This window comes from Gossypium hirsutum, chromosome D05 (genome assembly GCF_007990345.1).
Source record: "Gossypium hirsutum isolate 1008001.06 chromosome D05, Gossypium_hirsutum_v2.1, whole genome shotgun sequence".
Taxonomy (NCBI): domain Eukaryota; kingdom Viridiplantae; phylum Streptophyta; class Magnoliopsida; order Malvales; family Malvaceae; genus Gossypium; species Gossypium hirsutum.
Window position 1 is genome coordinate 26,054,808 of NC_053441.1, and position 19,899 is coordinate 26,074,706.

At 36.2% G+C, this 19,899-nt stretch overlaps 1 long non-coding RNA gene across 2 annotated transcripts; it reads left to right on the forward strand.

The window, feature by feature from the left end:
- The first annotated feature begins 741 nt into the window (after window positions 1–741).
- LOC107900650 (uncharacterized) lies at window positions 742–2,978 on the forward strand. 2 transcript variants are annotated; one of them, XR_001684990.2, is made up of 2 exons: window positions 742–984; window positions 2,337–2,978. It is a non-coding gene; the product is annotated as an uncharacterized lncRNA (long non-coding RNA). The 2 variants fall into 2 exon arrangements; XR_001684992.2 differs by having other exon boundaries at window positions 2,381–2,978.
- Window positions 2,979–19,899: the final 16,921 nt, after the last annotated feature.

Here is a 19,899-nt window from a genome sequence, read left to right on the forward strand (position 1 = left end):
GGTTCATAATTATGACAAGTATTAAGGTAAAGAAATTAATATGTTATCAACGTATAAATATAAGTGATTAATTTCTACATTAATTAAAAGTATAATGGAGCACATTAACTAAAACCAAATATAAATGGAATTCATACTGTAACATACAAAGAGAAATGGAGCACATATTTACATAAATGAATGTAATTAAATTAATTTCTAGGATTTAAGATTAGCATGTGCTTCTCTAGCATATCCATATATAAATATTCTTTTAAATACATACGAAAAATATAAATTGAAAATACCATAAATAAATTATGTTCAACATTTAATTATTCATATCATTTATCCAATTATAGTATCAGGTGAAGCGTCTTAGACAAGAAATTATCTCTAACAACAAACCTATTAACCCACAAACAAATAGAGACCCATTGAATCGAAAAACTAATTGAAGCACAGTAGAAATATAAATGAAAATCCATACGAGCATAAAAAATGCAATTAAATATTCCTCTGAATACATACAAAAAAAAATAAATTGAAAATACTCATATCAAATGGTCGAGAAACAAGTTTCATTCAACATTTAATTATCAGAAAAAGTTAAGCATTAGCGGCGCTTATGAGAGAAACGCCGCAAAAGGTAAGTAATAACGGCATTTTTCTGATAAACGTCGCAAAAGATGAGCAACAACTGCCTTTTTTTTATAAACGCCACAAATAAATAGTTAATTTTTGCGAAACGGCGCCGTTTTACAAAAACCCACAATCTCTCGTCTTTCCCAAAACCCTTTCCTTTTTTCCCAAAACCCTTTTTCCCAAATCAGTTCCACCTCCCTCCCCGAAATCCCTAATTTTTTCCCCAATCCCTTTATTTTTGTTACAGTTGTCCTTCAATTCTCTATATTTTCCTTCAATTCGCTTTATTCCAACTGATTCTTTGCCTTCTCCTTTTCGTTTCGTTTCCTTCGTTTCATTTCCTTTCCATAGCTTTCGGTGGTGGGTGCTTTTCCATTCTCTTAATTTCCCTTTTCGCTTTTGTATTTTTGTCTATCTATGATTGATTTTATTTTCTCTTTTAATAAAATTATTTTAGTTCATTTTTATTTTACTCATGTTGAATATGTGATTCAATCGAATTTGCCCTTTTTTTTCTCTGCTTATTTTAGGGTTTAAGGGTGTTTTGATGTTTTTAAGTTTAGTTTTACTCTCCAAAACTTGATGCTTTTTCCACCGTTTGATTATCGTGTATGGAATCAAATGATGTCACTGGTTGGTTTGTAAGTTTTGTATTTTTCCCAATTTTATATGCTTGTTTTTCATTGATTCATGCAACTATTGTCTGTTTGTAAAAACATAATTAACTGTCACTCACAAACCCCATTTCTTCCATTCTTTCTCACTTTCTTTAAGCCTTCACTAGTGTTTAGGGTTTAAAGTTTGCATATTTTGAACTAAAAGGATTTTGATTGTTCCTTAAAGTTTTCACCTTGCTTAGATTTAAACAAACTGACATGTTTTTGGCAACAAAGGTCCAGTCTTTTTAGTCCCACAAAGAAGATTGCTATTTTTTAAAATGTTTTTTTGAAGAAAAGTAGAAAAAAAAGAGCTGGCTTTCGGACTTTGGGGTGTTAATAGTTTGGTTGAAGAAAGTGAAAACACTGAAGCAGAAAGCTTTTTACTTTGGGTGTCACTTGGAAATTTTCCCTTATTGAATTTGGGTCTTGAAAATTCATTTTTATGCTTCAAATTGGATGTATCCTACCATGGATTCTTCTTTGACTAAAATATAATAGTCCACTATGAGTGTTTAGACTATGAGTGCCAGATACAGATATATTGAAATCTTTTTTTTTTCGAGATTTTCATATGTTTCGAAGGTTCTATTGCATTTAGGTTTGCTTTATATATGGATGATTCCATGTTACAATAGTTGAATGTAGATGATTTCAAAGAACACAATTGTTGATTAGATGATGGTTTACTTTTGTGATGAATGTTGTTCGATAATCGCGGTCTTTAATTCTAGTTAACTTACTGTCTGTAATATCTTCAATGATCCTTTTCATGGTTGTTCAGCTTTAGATTATTTTCGTTGGTTGCATGGTGCTATTCCAGTGTGTGATAGAAATACAGTATATTTATAAATACAAATTCGAGGAATTACAAGTATCACGTTATTATAATTAGATTGTTTGAATAATCATCGTTTAGTGGTTAAAATTTTGTTATTAGTTCTGTGTAAGTTGTGAATTTTTGCGTAAGTGATTAAAAAAGAAGTATTTCTTTTAGTTGTCTTATTGAGAGCATCACATTTTACGATACAATCTTGATGTCATGCATATTGAAAGAATATTTGCAAGAACTTCATTGGGACAATTTTGAATATCGATAGAAAATCAAAAGACAATCTTCAGAGGCGACTTGATCTAGTTGATATGGGAATTCGGCGTGATCATCATCCCAAGTACTTCCGAATGGGAAATATCAGTTGTCGCCTTTTATTTTTGCAATGTCGAAGAAAGAAAAAGAAGTGTTCTGCGCGGTGTTGAAGGATATAAAGGTCTCAGATGCGTATTCATCAAATATATCTCGATGTATGAGTCTTAAAGATCGAAAACAATATTCCCTTAGATCACATGATTATCACATCTTGATGCAAGATTTACTGTCAGTTGCTTTACGGTGTAGTATGTCAAAAAAGGTGACGTCTTATATAGTTGAACTATCCAATATAATGAAAGCTATTTGTGGTAAAATTTTGACTGTTGAAGAACTTGAGAAAGTATAAGATCGAGTCGTCTTGACTTTCTGCAATTTGGAGAAGATCTTTTCACCTTCTTTCTTCACTATTATGGTGCACTTGCTAATCTATCTCTCTCATGAAGCAAAACTTGGTGGATCAGTTTTCTATCGGTGGATGTATCTTATAGAGAGGTGCTAATTTATTTGTAAAGTTTTCATTCATTTATGAATATACCTTTAGTTCTAAATTTTTATAATGTTGTATATCGTGTTTCGATTCCTATGCAAATTGAAGCCTTATTGTCGTAATAAGCGTTATCCAAGAAAACCAATTGCTGAAGGTAACTTGGCAGAAGAGTGTATGACTTTCTGCTCTAGGTATTTAGAAAATGTTTAAACAAGACTAAATAGACCAAGTAGAAATGTTGGGCTCACTAATCATAACTTAGCCAAAACTTATTTATTTCGAAGTTATGGAGAACCAATCGATAAAGTTGAAATTGCACAGTTAGATGATAAATCTTGAGTACAAGCACATCGATATGTTTTTTTTCACTACGATTCAATTAAACCATTACGCAAGTAAGTTTTAGAATTTGATAAATATTCATCTTTTTATTTTGTTTATCTTTTAGCCAAGTAATCTACTTTTTAACATAGTGAGTACAAACAAGTCTTGAGATCTCGTTTACGCTCCCAAAGATTACAACATCGAGATTTTCATAAGTTATTCACAAAATCTTTTCATGAATGGTTAGGGCAAACGGTATGCAACTGAAGCTTTCATTGACAAATAATAATGTTTTCGTATAACATTTATAATTAATCAATTTACTTTCGAATCAATAGGTTTGGAGTGGAAAGAAAGTCAATGAGGAAGTTAAATGGCTTTCCCAAGGTCCGAATAGAGTAGGAAAAAGATATATTGTCTTCCTTATCAATGGATTCAGGTTTCATACCAAATTTCGAGAAAGATTGGGAAGGACTCAAAATATGGAATAGTTGTTAATTCTTCAATTACAAGTTATGCTAGTGCTAGGGACAATAATCCTATTGAGGAAATCTAGAGTATTATGGACTTCTTACTGACATTATTGAGTTGGATTACTATGGCAAACGGAAGGTTGTCTTATTTCGATGTGATTGGGCTGGTGTTAATACTGCTAGCGGAATTAAAAAAGATCAATTTGGTTTTACAATGGTGAACTTCTATCGATTAATTCACACTAGAGAACAATTGATAGACGAGCCGTATATATTTTCTTCTCAAGTCAAACAAGTTTTTTACTCGAAAGATCCAACTGATGAGGGTCAGTACGTTGTACTCCGTAACACCTCTAGAGACTTGTTTGACATGGGCAATGGAAGTAGAGATGACATCGATGAAAGATCAGGAACTTTGCCTTTTCTAGAACAAAACTTAAATGAAACTATCCCTAGTACTACTAGTACACAATTTCAATGGGTTCGCCAGGATGTGGATGAAGATATTTACGAATCATGATATAGTAAGATTGTACGATTTTTTAATTATATGTAATATTATAATTTAAATCTTGATCTTGTTAAATATTTCAACTATTTTATATGTACTATTATTGTTGTAATTAGTTACTAATATTTCAACTATTTTATGTTTATTACAGATAAAATGCCTAGAAGAATATTGCGAGATCTAAGTATTGTTCAAAATACTCCAAATTCGGAAGAAACAAATAGTGAACAACAAACTGCTATTGGATCTTTGAATGTTCCAAATACAGCTGACGAACCTGCATAAATTCAAAGTAATGTTAACTTTAATTTACATGTGTGTTGACTTTTATTAATGATTTCTGTTTCAAATTCTTATATTATATTATAATATACCATTTTTTCAGTTGAAAGTGGTGGGACGCGCAAAACTCGAAGACGTACGCTATTAAAAGATTTGTACGAGTTAAATTCTGTCGAGCGTGTCAAAGTACCTAGAAACAGTCTTGGCCAGCCAATTGGATCAGAAGGTCGACTTTTAGCAGGATACTTGGGCATTATAGCACGAAATGCCAATCTGTTGCCTATCAACTACGAGTCATGGCATCATATGCCTGATAGTAACAATAATCAAGCTCTCGATAATATTAAGGTAATAATGTGAATGTAATTTATAATACTTTGGTTTAAGTTTCATTTATATTAACTTTCTAAACTTGTGTTATTTGCAGGAGAGATTTGCTTTAGAGGTCTCGGATAATTATGTGAAAAAGGCATTAGGAAAAAAATGGAGAGACCATAAAAGTGCTTTAAAGAAGGAATATTTTAAGAAAAATATAAGCCTCGAAAAGAAATTGCGAATGTCCCGCCGAGAATGCTGAGGTACCAATGGGAGGATGCAGTTACATTTTGGAATTTAAAAAAAATGAAAGGTATTACGTGCTTCCAAACTCTTATAATTATTTCGGTTTATAGTATTTACTATATACGTAATAATAATTTCATAATGTAGGATCGTGAGCGAGTTGGAACTACAAGTAGGCAAAAACAAAAATTTACGCACATAACTGGGTCAAAAAGTTTTGCTCGTGTAGCTGATGACAAGGTATTTTGAATTTATTAATTGTGTTAAATATTAATTATTTTCTACTAAATAATGTTTTTCCTACTATATTGTAGGAATTGTCGTCTGGTCAAAAAGTTGGACGCCTTTAACTTTTTGACATTACAAATAGAAAGAAAGATGGATATCCTATGTCTACTGAAGTTGTAGAAATTATGGTACATTTACTTAATAAAATTTGAAATATTTTAAATATTTATCATGTTTAATTATAATGGTTTAATTCGTTGTTTGTAATACAAATAATGTTAAGTTATGTTGCATTTGTTTTGATTATATATTTCATTTTTAACTTTTTTATTAATTTATTAGGAGAAACTAAAGGATAAAAGTGCGAAGTATGATGCGATCGCTTCGAGTGACAGTTCTGTGAATCTTGACGACACTGATAACCGAATTATTACTAAAGTTTTAGGTCCTAAAAGGTATGGTCAGGTTCAATGTCAATGATCTTTTGTTAACCCAACCCAATATTTTGAATCTAGCTCGCAGCAATACATGCATTTGGGGAGTCAGGCTCAAACTGAAGTTCAGAGGTTAAGAGATCAGATGGCTCAGATGCAAGTGAGTACAGTTGAGCAAATTGCTCAACTTAAAGCGGAGACAGCATCGAAAGAAACAGAGGCTCAAAGAAAATATGAAGAACTCTAGCTACAACTTAAAGTGGAGGCAGCAGCGAGGGAAGCAGAGGCAAGCAGAAAATATGACGCACTCCAACTACAGCTTTAGAATATGATGAAGATGTTTCAGTAGTCGCAGAATCCGTCATCTTAGACGTTTGTTTTCTTATTGTAAGAATATTTTTAACATTATAACTTTTGAATATAATAAAATTTGTTATTTCATTTATTAATTTAAATCATATACATATTTCTTTTGTAAGATTTGAAGTATCATTTAGATTTACAATTTTTGGTTGGATTTGATGTTACAGGAAATTATATTGACAATTCAGGTTCTATATGAATGAAAATGGGTTGTTAAAAATCTGCTAAAGTTAGTGGCGTTTTTAAGAAAAGCGCCGCTAAAAGTCATGTTCTTTAGCGGCGTCATGTTCGTTGTGGGGAAAGTGCCACTAAATGTCATGTTCTATAGCGGCGTTTGTGAAAAAAACGTCGCTAAAGGTTATGTTCTATAGCGGCGTTTGTGAGAAAAGCGCCGCTAAATGTCATGTTCTATAGCGCCGCAAATTTTAGCGGCGTTTTTTGCGGCACTTATCAAAGCGCCACAAATAGTTTTAGCGGTTCTTATAAGCGCCGCTATAGGCCCAAAAAAACGCCGCTAGAAACCTGTTTTGCTGTAGTGACATTAGTATCTTAATGGTTGATTCAACACTCTTTTAACAGTCACGTCAATATAGTAATGATCAACAACAAAAAATTATTTGTCAAAAAACGTAATTAATATATTTTTAATATCTAAAAGTTTAATTGAATATATTTTTCGTTTAGAGACGTAATTATTATTTTTTAAGTTAGGTTTATTGAAATTTTAAGTCTAAAAATTAATATAATATTAACATTATTTATTTTATTGTTTATCAAGAAAATTTTTTATTTCGTTATATGTATGTTCTTTTATATATTTTTTCTAAGGTAAACAAGGTTGTTTCATTAAATTTAAGGAAAACTATATAAATATTGATTCAACTATTAATGTGTTTTGGTTACTCCAATTTAATTTTTTTTATTTATTTTAGTCACTATTTTTTTAATTTAATGTTTTAGTTACCCGCCTTATAAATCACTAACAGTTTGTTGATGTGACGTTTTTATAGTATAATAACGGATTTGGCTCTCCAATATTTACAGATTCTATTAATTTGGTCATAATTCTAAAAAAATCAATAAATTTAACTCTTAACTTTATACATTTTGTCAAATTAGTCTTGATTCTTAAAAATTCTAAATTCAAAATTAAAAAACTTTAAAAATAAAAAAAATATTTAAAAGTTCATGTTTTGATGGCACGATGACAGAGGATATGAAAATCAAGACTTTTAAATAACTTTTATTTTTAAAGTTTTTTTAATTCTTAATTTTTATTTTAGAATTTTTAAGAATCAAACCTAAATTCACAGATGTGTAAAGTTGAAGGCTAAATTTGTTGAATTTTTTAGAATTAAGACCAAATTGATAAGATTTATACACATTAGAGGGCTAAATTTGCTATTATGCTAATAAAAAAATGTCACGCCAACATTCCGTTTGTGATTTAAGAGAAGAGTGACAAAAATATTAAATTTCGATAACATTAATAACTAAAATAGAAACTTTTAAATTTGGGTGATAAAAACAAAAAAAAATATGCTATTAGTTGAATGACTATTTATATAGAGAGATGTCCATGGGTCGGGCCCAACAAATTTTTTTTCCTGCATGTTAGGCCCGGCCCAAAAAATGGACCTAAAATTTTACCCAAGCTCGGCTCAAATAAAAATGCTAAAACTCGAGCTTGGCCTGCCCGTATTAATTTTTATATGATTTTTTAAAAATATATAATGTAACAGCCCAAAATTGACCCTAGTCGGGAAGTGGTTTCGGGACCACAAAACCGAGTCATAAAAATAATTAATTTCCATATTCTATGCTTATTATGTGTGTACATGAGTATGTGGAAGTTTCATTCTCCAATTTTGCCAATTGCATGAGAAATTATTAAATAGGGATCGATATGAGACATGGTGAAAATATGATAGGCTAATTTAAAATGGTCTATTAATGCATGTTGTGAAAATGATGGGTTTGCATGTCAAATTACCCAAAATTTGAGCTAGTGGTTGGCCATGCTATGGGTGGAAACATGTTGGGAACATGTTGGCCTAGTGAGGTATGTAGGAAAAAAATAAAATAAGGAGTATGGGTAATAAAGAAAGGAAAAACAAAAAAATGAGTGGTTGTTTCCCCCCCCATTGCCGTGAGCTAAAGAAAGGAAAAGAAAAACTTGTTCATCCTTTTTCATCCTCTTTTGACCGAAAATTCTAAGGGAGGAGGAAGGGGTTCTTGCTTCATGTTTGGTTTGGAAGAGAATTAGGAGGAAGTTTGGCCATGCATGTAACTAGATTGAGGTATGTTTGATATTATTCTTTGAGATTCATGTATATTTTAAGTTGTAAGTTTGAAATCTACCTAGCCATGGTTCAAACTTTGTTAAATGATGGAGATGATATTCGGCCATGCATGTTACATTCTTGGTTGGTATTTTGATGTTTGATGTTGTGGTGATGAGGCATGAAGATGAGTTAAGATTCGGCCTAGGTGGAGTTTGTGTTAATGCCATTGCATGCTAAATATGAAGCTTGTTAATGATGCATGTGATGGTGGATTGATGATTCTTGAATCTCTTTCTTTTTAGCATTTTTGAGTGAGCACATATGTGCATTGGTTGCTAGATGGGGAAGAATCGGCTAGCAAGTTGTGTGCTAAGGCCGAATATAATTTTTGTAGGTTAATGAGTAATGCATGTGCTAAATTGATGGAAAGGGAGAGGATGCTTTACTAGTGTATAAATGATATAAAGATTTTAGAAATTATTTTTGGTTAGGTGTATGTATGATTAGGTATATTCGGCCATATGAGTAAATATATAGATGATGTTAAATTTGATTATGTATAATGGGCCATATAGGGTACACATTGTGATATTAACTTTGATTCTCCATAATTGATCAAGTGGGTGATTAGTAAGGGTGATTGCCGAATATACTAACATACATATGCATGTGTAATTGGATTGTAAATATTTAGCAAGGCGGTTAAACTAGTTGATTTATTGATTAAGCTCAAGGAGTTAAAGGAGGAGAGTCGAGCAAAGGCAAAGAAAAGATCATCGAGTAGCCGAGTTGGAACCATCTTACCCAACACAAGTAAGTCATTAAGCATATCTTTGGTATTGATTAAAGGATCGTAATACCTACACCATTGTGTTTAATGAGATGAAATGTATACAAATGAATATGTAAGTAGAGATGAAATTTGTCGAATGTAAAAAGGAAGTGAAGCCTATTGAGTGGCTGGTTTTCGGCACTAAGTGTGCGGGCAATAAGTGTTCACGGTCATGAGATTGGCACTAAGTGTGCGGGTTTAAATTGTACAGCACTAAGTGTGCGAGTTTAAAGTACATGGCACTAAGTGTGCGCGGTTGATTATTAAGCACTATGTGTGCGAACCCAATATATATTTTCTATAAATTATTTACATTAAGGGTGCGACTTTACCGAGTCGATTTTGGACAGCGGAAAAGGTAAGTGTGCGAACTTGAAATGCATGGCACTAAGTGTGTGAGTTTAAAGTACATGGCACTAAGTGTGCGCGGTTGATTATTAAGCACTATGTGTGCGAACCCAATATATATTTTCTATAAATTATTTACATTAAGGGTGCGACTTTACCGAGTCGATTTTGGACAGCGGAAAAGGTAAGTGTACGAACTTGAAATGCATGGCACTAAGTGTGTGAGTTTAAAGTGCATGGCACTAAGTGTGCGCGGTTGATTATTGAGCACTATGTGTGCGAACCCAATATATATTTTCTATAAATTATTTACATTAAGGGTGCGACTTTACCGAGTCGATTTTGGACAGCAGGAAAGGTAAGTGTGCGAACTTGAAATGCATGGCACTAAGTGTGTGAGTTTAAAGTACATGGCACTAAGTGTGCGCTTACCTTGAGTTCATGGCTAATAGGCGCTATGTTTATATTTGGAGTTGAGCTTGGTAAGTTTTGAACCTATGTGACGATTATAGTTGAAGTCACGTACATAAGGTTCATTGTGGAATAGGTGAAAGTTCGTTTAATTGTATGATTATAACGAAAATAAAATGATGTATGAAAGGCCAATGTAGGACTTGGTATGAGATTGAACCATAGGGTTTAAGGAACTATGGTATAGTTTGGTATGGATGGAGTACTTAACCTCATTTCATTGTTTCCTATTGTGATAATTTTATTAATGGATGGTTGTGGAATGCTTATGGCTTACTGAGTTATATACTCATTCGGTGTTTGCTTGTCACCTATTCTAGGTTTCTTGGACTCGTCTCTTTTTGCGTGATCGTGCCGTCGTCGAAGTCATCACACCGACTAGCAAGTTTTGGTACTTTCTTCTTAGTCGGCTTAGGAGAACATTTCGGCATGTATAGGCTATTATGTTGTGTTTGAACTCTGGTATGTAAACTTTTAGCCATGCGAAAATGGCATAAATGTTCGGTTGGGTTTGGTTTCATAACGTTAGGTCGTAAATCTTGATAATTCGACCTTTTTATGCCATATGTCATGGTTGATTATTTTGGTGTTAAAATTCATGATATGGCAATAGTGTAGTAGGGGGATGTTTGACAATGATTAGCCTTTGGCATGGCTAGTCATGATCATAATTTGTGATATGTATGACAAATTACTAGTTAGATCAAGGAGAAATCACGAAATGGGCATAGTTGCTTTCGTAACAGATGCTGGCAGCAGCAGTGACGTGAGATTGAAAAATCACTAAAAATAGTAGGAGTGGAATTAATTAATGAATAAATTATGTATTCGAAGCTCGATGAGTATATTTTCATATAGAAGCAACGAAAAGATCATATGGACAGTATGTTAAGAGATATTCGGGTTCTCGTGAGACAGGGCCAGAACGGTTTCTGGATTCCCTGTTCCGAATTTGGAAATTCATTATAAATTAACCAGAGACAATTAGGAGTCATACCATATATGGATAGATTCCTCTCTGAGTCTAGTTTCTATAGAAAGAAACGGCATCAGTATTGAAGCTCTGTGCAGGGAGATATCCAGGTCGTAATGCGCAAAGGTCAGTGTAGTCGATCCCTGTAACATGGGAGACTTTGACTAATAAACTGTACTAATTGGCCCAACCAAAAATTCTAGAAAAAAATATGTAGATGGGCATATGAGTCTAGTTTCAGGGAAAAATCACGAAACTGATTTTCAAGTTGTGAAACTCAATATATGATTTTAAAGCGACTAGTACGCAGATTGGCAGTGTCTGAGAAATATTTTTTATAAAGGGTTTAAAGTCTGCTAACACCTCGTGTTCGACTCCGGTGTCGGTCTCGGGTTCGGGGTGTTACATTTGATTGGTATCAGAGCTATGGTTTAGTCGGTTCTAGGACTACCATAGCACGTATTAGTCTAGCTATACATGCCGAATGTTAATGTTTAACTGTGTGATGACTTCTGACGGTTAAAATTTATGTTTTGATTAGTAAATGGATCCCGGTATAGAGAGAACCTTGGCAGATGACATTGAAAGTGTAGCGGCTGCTCCTGCACAAGGGACACTGCCTGTTGAACCTCAGTCATCTGCGAATAATCAAGGTGAGGGGGCTAAACAAGCCTTCTTTACCATGATGAATGAGTGGGTCGCGCAGTATGCCCGAACCAATCCGGCTGTCCAACAATTCCCGAATTTGAATAATCCACCCCCGAAGCCAGTAATGCCATCAGTTACTGATCCTGTGAGGCTGAGTAAGCCACCTGTAGACTTGATTAGGAAGCGCGGGGCTGAGGAGTTCAGGGCCATAGTTACTGATGATGCTGAAAGGGCCGAGTTCTGGCTTGATAATACCATTCGGGTGTTTGATGAACTGTCATGCACACCTGATGAATGTCTAAAGTGTGCTATATCCTTGTTGCGGGACTCAGCCTACTATTGGTGGAGGACCCTGATTTCCATAGTCCCAAACGAACGAGTAACTTGGGACTTCTTTCAGACGGAATTTCGAAAGAAATATATTAGTCAACGGTTCATTTATCAAAAGCGTAAGGAATTCTTGGAACTCAAGCAAGGCCGTATGACAGTATCTGAATACGAACATGAATTCATAAGACTCAGTAGGTATACCCGGGAGTGTGTAGCTGATGAGGTTGCTATGTGCAAAAGATTCGAAGAAGGATTGAATGAAGATTTAAAGCTACTAATGGGTATTTTGGAAATAAAAGAATTCGTAACACTAGTCGAACGAGCCTGCAAGGCGGAAGAACTTGGAAAGGAGAAGAAGAAGGCTGAATTTGAAGCTAGAGACTACCGTAAAAGATCGACGGGTAAAGCTCCGTTCTCAGCCGTAAAGAAGTTCAGGGAGGACACTAATAAGTCGAGGACGACTGCGGGAATTTCCATCAGAGCAAGACCATCGACGGACTCCCGAGCTACTTCGGTAGCTAGTGTGGGCAATAATCGTCTAGAGAAACCTGAATGTCCCCAATGTGGAAGACGACACATAGGTGAATGTTGGGGTAAGTCTATTAACAGGGCCTGTTACGGATGCGGTTCGAAGGACCACTTCATTAGAGATTGCACGGAGCTTGATGAGAAGAATAAGATTCAAGGTGCAAGACTTAGTGGAGTGACAACTAGAGGTAGACCACCGAAAATTTTAGGAGGTAGGGGTGGTAGTCAGAGAGGGGCCTCTGATACGGCTGTTCGAGCCGAGAACCGCACTCCTGCTAGAGCATATGCCATCCGCGCACGAGAGGAGGCATCCTCCCCTGACGTCATCACTGGTACCTTCACTCTCTTTGATACTAATGTGATTGCATTGATTGACCCTGGCTCTACTCATTCATATGTATGTGAAACCTTAGCATCCAGTAAGACTCTACCTGTTGAGTCTACTGAGTTCGTAATTCGGGTGTCAAATCCCTTGGGTCGTTACGTGCTTGTCGACAAAGTGTGTAAGAGATGTCCCCTAGTAATTCGAGGTTCTTGTTTTCCGGCGGACTTGATGCTTTTGCCGTTTGATGAATTTGATGTTATTCTTGGTTTGGATTGGCTGACCGCGCATGATGCGGTTGTGAATTGCAAAAGCAAGACTATTGATTTGAGGTGCGCAAATAACGAGGTAATCCGAGTTGAGTCTACGGATTTGAAGGGGTTGCCAGCTGTAATATCAGCAATGTTGGCCCAGAAATATGTAAGAAAAGGGTGCGAAGCATACCTTGCGTATGTACTTGATGATAAAGAATTAGAAAAGAAACCCGAATCTGTGCGGGTGGTTTGTGAATACCCGGATGTTTTTCCTGAAGAATTACCGGGTTTACCACCTGTTCGGGAGGTAGAGTTTGGTATTGAGCTTGTACCTGGGACTACGCCGATTTCGATAGCTCCGTATCATATGGCACCAACCGAGTTAAAAGAGTTAAAAGCTCAGTTGCAAGAATTGACGGATAGAGGTTTTGCTCGACCAAGTTTCTCACCTTGGGGTGCACCAGTATTGTTTGTGAAAAAGAAGGACGGAACCATGAGGTTGTGCATTGACTATCGTCAACTGAATAAAGTGACGATAAAGAACAAATATCCGTTGCTGCGCATCGATGATTTGTTCGACCAACTGAAGGGAGCCTCAGTGTTCTCAAAAATAGATTTGAGATCGGGCTATTATCAGTTGCGAATTCGAGATTCGGACATACCCAAAACTGCTTTCAGAACGAGGTACGGTCACTACGAGTTCTTAGTGATGCTGTTTGGGCTCACTAATGCCCCTGCGGTATTTATGGATTTGATGAATCGGATCTTCAGACCATATTTGGATCGGTTCGTAGTTGTGTTCATTGATGACATCTTGGTCTATTCAAGAGATGAGATCGAACATGCTGAACACTTGAGATTAGTGTTGCAAGTTTTGCGGGATAAGAAGTTATATGCTAAGTTCAGTAAGTGTGAGTTCTGGTTAAGAGAGGTTAGCTTCTTGGGTCATGTGGTATCCGCATCGGGTATTCGAGTTGACCCGAACAAAATCTCAGCCATACTTAACTGGAAACCTCCGAGAAATATTACTGAGGTTCGGAGCTTTTTGGGACTCGCCGGTTATTACCGACGATTTGTCAAAGGTTTCTCGATGATAGCCACACCAATGACGAAGCTACTTCAAAAGGGTGCTAAGTTCGAATGGACGGAGAAATGTCAGAAAGGCTTCGATCAACTGAAAACTCATTTGACTGAAGCTCCAATTTTAGTGCAACCCGAATCAGGCAAAGAGTTTGTCATTTATAGTGACGCATCCCTACTCGGGTTGGGTTGCGTATTGATGCAAGAAGGTCGAGTTGTGGCCTATGCGTCGAGACAATTGAAGCCACACGAGAGAAATTATCCAACCCATGATCTCGAGCTAGCCGCCATCGTATTTGCTTTGAAAATATGGCGACATTATTTGTTTGGCGAAAAGTGCCATGTATTTTCGGATCACAAAAGTCTCAAATATTTGATGACTCAAAGAGACTTAAATCTGCGACAAAGACGTTGGCTTGAGTTGTTGAAAGATTACGAGCTTGTCATTGATTACCACCCGGGAAAGGCTAATGTGGTTGCGGACGCCTTAAGGCTGAAATCGCTGTTTACTTTACGAGCGATGAATGTGCACTTGTCTGTTCTACCCGACAATGTGTTAGTAGCTGAATTAAAGGCCAAACCATCATTGATTCATCAAATTCATGAAGCTCAGAAAGTCGACGATGAATTGGTTGCAAAACGGGCTGAATGTATTCCGAATATGGAATCCGAATTTCAAATTGATGAGGACGATTGTTTGAGGTTCAGAAGTCGTTTGTGTGTTCCAAGAAATTCGGAACTCATTTCGATGATTCTGAACGAAGCCCATTGTAGCCGAATGTCAATTCACCCGGGGAGTACGAAAATGTACAACGATTTGAAACGTCGATTTTGGTGGCATGGTATGAAACGGGACATCTCCGACTTTGTTTCGAGATGTTTAATATGTCAACAAGTGAAAGCGGAACATCAAGTGCCTTCAGGATTACTTCAGCCGATCATGATACCCGAGTGGAAATGGGATCGAGTCACAATGGACTTTGTGTCCGGACTACCATTGTCAACAAGTAAGAAGGATGCGATTTGGGTTGTTGTTGATAGACTGACTAAGTCGGCTCACTTTATCCCCGTGCGTACGGATTTTTCATTGGATAAACTAGCCGAATTGTATGTTTCTCAGATTGTGAGATTACATGGAGTACCTATTTCTATCGTGTCGGATAGAGATCCGAGATTCACCTCGCGATTTTGGAAGAAATTGCAAGAAGCTTTGGGTACCAAGCTGCATTTTAGCACCGCTTTTCATCCCCAAACCGATGGTCAATCCGAGCGGATAATTCAGATACTCGAGGATATGCTGAGATGCTGCATCCTTGAGTTTAGTGGTTCATGGGAACGGTATGTACCTTTGATTGAATTCGCTTACAACAATAGTTTTCAATCAAGTATTAAGATGGCACCTTACGAGGCTTTGTACGGTCGTAAATGCCGTACACCATTGTTTTAGACTGAGCTCGGTGAAAGTAAAATTTTCGGAGTTGATTTGATTAAAGATGCCGAACAGAAAGTAAAGGTAATCCGTGAAAGTCTGAAGGCAGCCACAGATCGTCAGAAATCGTATGCGGATTTGAAACGAAAGGACATTGAATATCAGGTGGGAGATAAAGTGTTCCTTAAAGTTTCGCCTTGGAAAAAGGTACTCAGGTTTGGCCGTAAGGGCAAGTTGAGCCCGAGATTCATTGGGCCGTACGAAATCTCCGAACGAGTTGGTCCGGTTGCGTATAGATTGATTTTTGCCCCCTGAGCTTGAAAAGATTCACGACGTCTTTCATGTTTCGATGCTTTGACGCTATCGATCTGATCCATCGCATATAATTAGCCCATCAGAGGTTGAAATTCAAGCCGATATGAGTTATGAAGAAGAACCGATACGTATCCTAGCTCGTGAAGTGAAGGAGTTGCGAAACAAAAGGGTTCCGTTAGTGAAGGTGTTATGGCTCAAACATGGGATCGAGGAAGCTACTTGGGAAACCGAGAGCTCGATGAAAGAACGATACCCAAACCTATTTACCGGTGAGATTTTCGGGGACGAAAATTTCTTAAGTGGGGAGAGTTGTAACAGCCCAAAATTGACCTTAGTCGGGAAGTGGTTTCGGGACCACAAAACCGAGTCATAAAAATAATTAATTTCCATATTCTATGCTTATTATGTGTGTACATGAGTATGTGGAAGTTTCATTCTCCAATTTTGCCAATTGCATGAGAAATTATTAAATAGGGATCGATATGAGACATGGTGAAAATATGATAGGCTAATTTAAAATGGTCTATTAATGCATGTTGTGAAAATGATGGGTTTGCATGTCAAATTACCCAAAATTTGAGCTAGTGGTTGGCCATGCTATGGGTGGAAACATGTTGGGAACATGTTGGCCTAGTGAGGTATGTAGGAAAAAAATAAAATAAGGAGTATGGGTAATAAAGAAAGGAAAAACAAAAAATGAGTGGTTGTTTCCCCCCCCATTGCCGTGAGCTAAAGAAAGGAAAAGAAAAACTTGTTCATCCTTTTTCATCCTCTTTTGACCGAAAATTCTAAGGGAGGAGGAAGGGGTTCTTGCTTCATGTTTGGTTTGGAAGAGAATTAGGAGGAAGTTTGGCCATGCATGTAACTAGATTGAGGTATGTTTGATATTATTCTTTGAGATTCATGTATATTTTAAGTTGTAAGTTTGAAATCTACCTAGCCATGGTTCAAACTTTGTTAAATGATGGAGATGATATTCGGCCATGCATGTTACATTCTTGGTTGGTATTTTGATGTTTGATGTTGTGGTGATGAGGCATGAAGATGAGTTAAGATTCGGCCTAGGTGGAGTTTGTGTTAATGCCATTGCATGCTAAATATGAAGCTTGTTAATGATGCATGTGATGGTGGATTGATGATTCTTGAATCTCTTTCTTTTTAGCATTTTTGAGTGAGCACATATGTGCATTGGTTGCTAGATGGGGAAGAATCGGCTAGCAAGTTGTGTGCTAAGGCCGAATATAATTTTTGTAGGTTAATGAGTAATGCATGTGCTAAATTGATGGAAAGGGAGAGGATGCTTTACTAGTGTATAAATGATATAAAGATTTAGAAATTATTTTTGGTTAGGTGTATGTATGATTAGGTATATTCGGCCATATGAGTAAATATATAGATGATGTTAAATTTGATTATGTATAATGGGCCATATAGGGTACACATTGTGATATTAACTTTGATTCTCCATAATTGATCAAGTGGGTGATTAGTAAGGGTGATTGCCGAATATACTAACATACATATGCATGTGTAATTAGATTGTAAATATTTAGCAAGGCGGTTAAACTAATTGATTTATTGATTAAGCTCAAGGAGTTAAAGGGGGAGAGTCGAGCAAAGGCAAAGAAAAGATCATCGAGTAGCCGAGTTGGAACCATCTTACCCAACACAAGTAAGTCATTAAGCATATCTTTGGTATTGATTAAAGGATCGTAATACCTACACCATTGTGTTTAATGAGATGAAATGTATACAAATGAATATGTAAGTAGAGATGAAATTTGTCGAATGTAAAAAGGAAGTGAAGCCTATTGAGTGGCTGGTTTTCGGCACTAAGTGTGCGGGCAATAAGTGTTCACGGTCATGAGATTGGCACTAAGTGTGCGGGTTTAAATTGTACAGCACTAAGTGTGCGAGTTTAAAGTACATGGCACTAAGTGTGCGCGGTTGATTATTAAGCACTATGTGTGCGAACCCAATATATATTTTCTATAAATTATTTACATTAAGGGTGCGACTTTACCGAGTCGATTTTGGACAGCGGAAAAGGTAAGTGTGCGAACTTGAAATGCATGGCACTAAGTGTGTGAGTTTAAAGTACATGGCACTAAGTGTGCGCGGTTGATTATTAAGCACTATGTGTGCGAACCCAATATATATTTTCTATAAATTATTTACATTAAGGGTGCGACTTTACCGAGTCGATTTTGGACAGCGGAAAAGGTAAGTGTGCGAACTTGAAATGCATGGCACTAAGTGTGTGAGTTTAAAGTGCATGGCACTAAGTGTGCGCGGTTGATTATTGAGCACTATGTGTGCGAACCCAATATATATTTTCTATAAATTATTTACATTAAGGGTGCGACTTTACCGAGTCGATTTTGGACAGCGGAAAAGGTAAGTGTGCGAACTTGAAATGCATGGCACTAAGTGTGTGAGTTTAAAGTACATGGCACTAAGTGTGCGCTTACCTTGAGTTCATGGCTAATAGGCGCTATGTTTATATTTGGAGTTGAGCTTGGTAAGTTTTGAACCTATGTGACGATTATAGTTGAAGTCACGTACATAAGGTTCATTGTGGAATAGGTGAAAGTTCGTTTAATTGTATGATTATAACGAAAATAAAATGATGTATGAAAGGCCAATGTAGGACTTGGTATGAGATTGAACCATAAGGTTTAAGGAACTATGGTATAGTTTGGTATGGATGGAGTACTTAACCTCATTTCATTGTTTCCTGTTGTGATAATTTTATTAATGGATGGTTGTGGAATGCTTATGGCTTACTGAGTTATATACTCATTCGGTGTTTGCTTGTCACCTATTCTAGGTTTCTTGGACTCGTCTCTTTTTGCGTGATCGTGCCGTCGTCGAAGTCATCACACCGACTAGCAAGTTTTGGTACTTTCTTCTTAGTCGGCTTAGGAGAACATTTCGGCATGTATAGGCTATTATGTTGTGTTTGAACTCTGGTATGTAAACTTTTAGCCATGCGAAAATGGCATAAATGTTCGGTTGGGTTTGGTTTCATAACGTTAGGTCGTAAATCTTGATAATTCGACCTTTTTATGCCATATGTCATGGTTGATTATTTTGGTGTTAAAATTCATGATATGGCAATAGTGTAGTAGGGGGATGTTTGACAATGATTAGCCTTTGGCATGGCTAGTCATGATCATAATTTGTGATATGTATGACGAATTACTAGTTAGATCAAGGAGAAATCACGAAATGGGCATAGTTGCTTTCGTAACAGATGCTGGCAGCAACAGTGACGTGAGATTGAAAAATCACTAAAAATAGTAGGAGTGGAATTAATTAATGAATAAATTATTTATTCGAAGCTCGATGAGTCTATTTTCATAGAGAAGCAACGAAAAGATCATATGGACAGTATGTTAAGAGATATTCGGGTTCTCGTGAAACAGGGCCAGAACGGTTTCTGGATTCCCTGTTCCGAATTTGGAAATTCATTATAAATTAGCCAGAGACAATTAGGAGTCATACCATATATGGATAGATTTCTATCTGAGTCTAGTTTCTATAGAAACAAACGGCATCAGTATTGAAGCTCTGTGAAGGGAGATATCCAGGTCGTAATGCGCAAAGGTCAGTGTAGTCGATCCCTGTAACATGGGAGAATTTGACTAATAAACTGTACTAATTGGCCCGACCAAAAATTCTAGAAAAAAATATGTAGATGGGCATATGAGTCTAGTTTTAGGGAAAAATCACGAAACTGATTTTCGAGTTGTGAAACTCAAGATATGATTTTTAAAGCGACTAGTACGCAGATTGGCAGTGTCTGAGAAATATTTTTTATAAAGGGTTTAAAGTCTGCTAACACCTCGTGTTCGACTCCGGTGTCGGTCTCGGGTTCGGGGTGTTACATATAATACGTTAAAATAAATTTTTCTCAATAAATTGAAAATAAATTTTAAAAAAATATGTATACTTAAATAACACTAAGATAAATGCAACTTAACAAGCA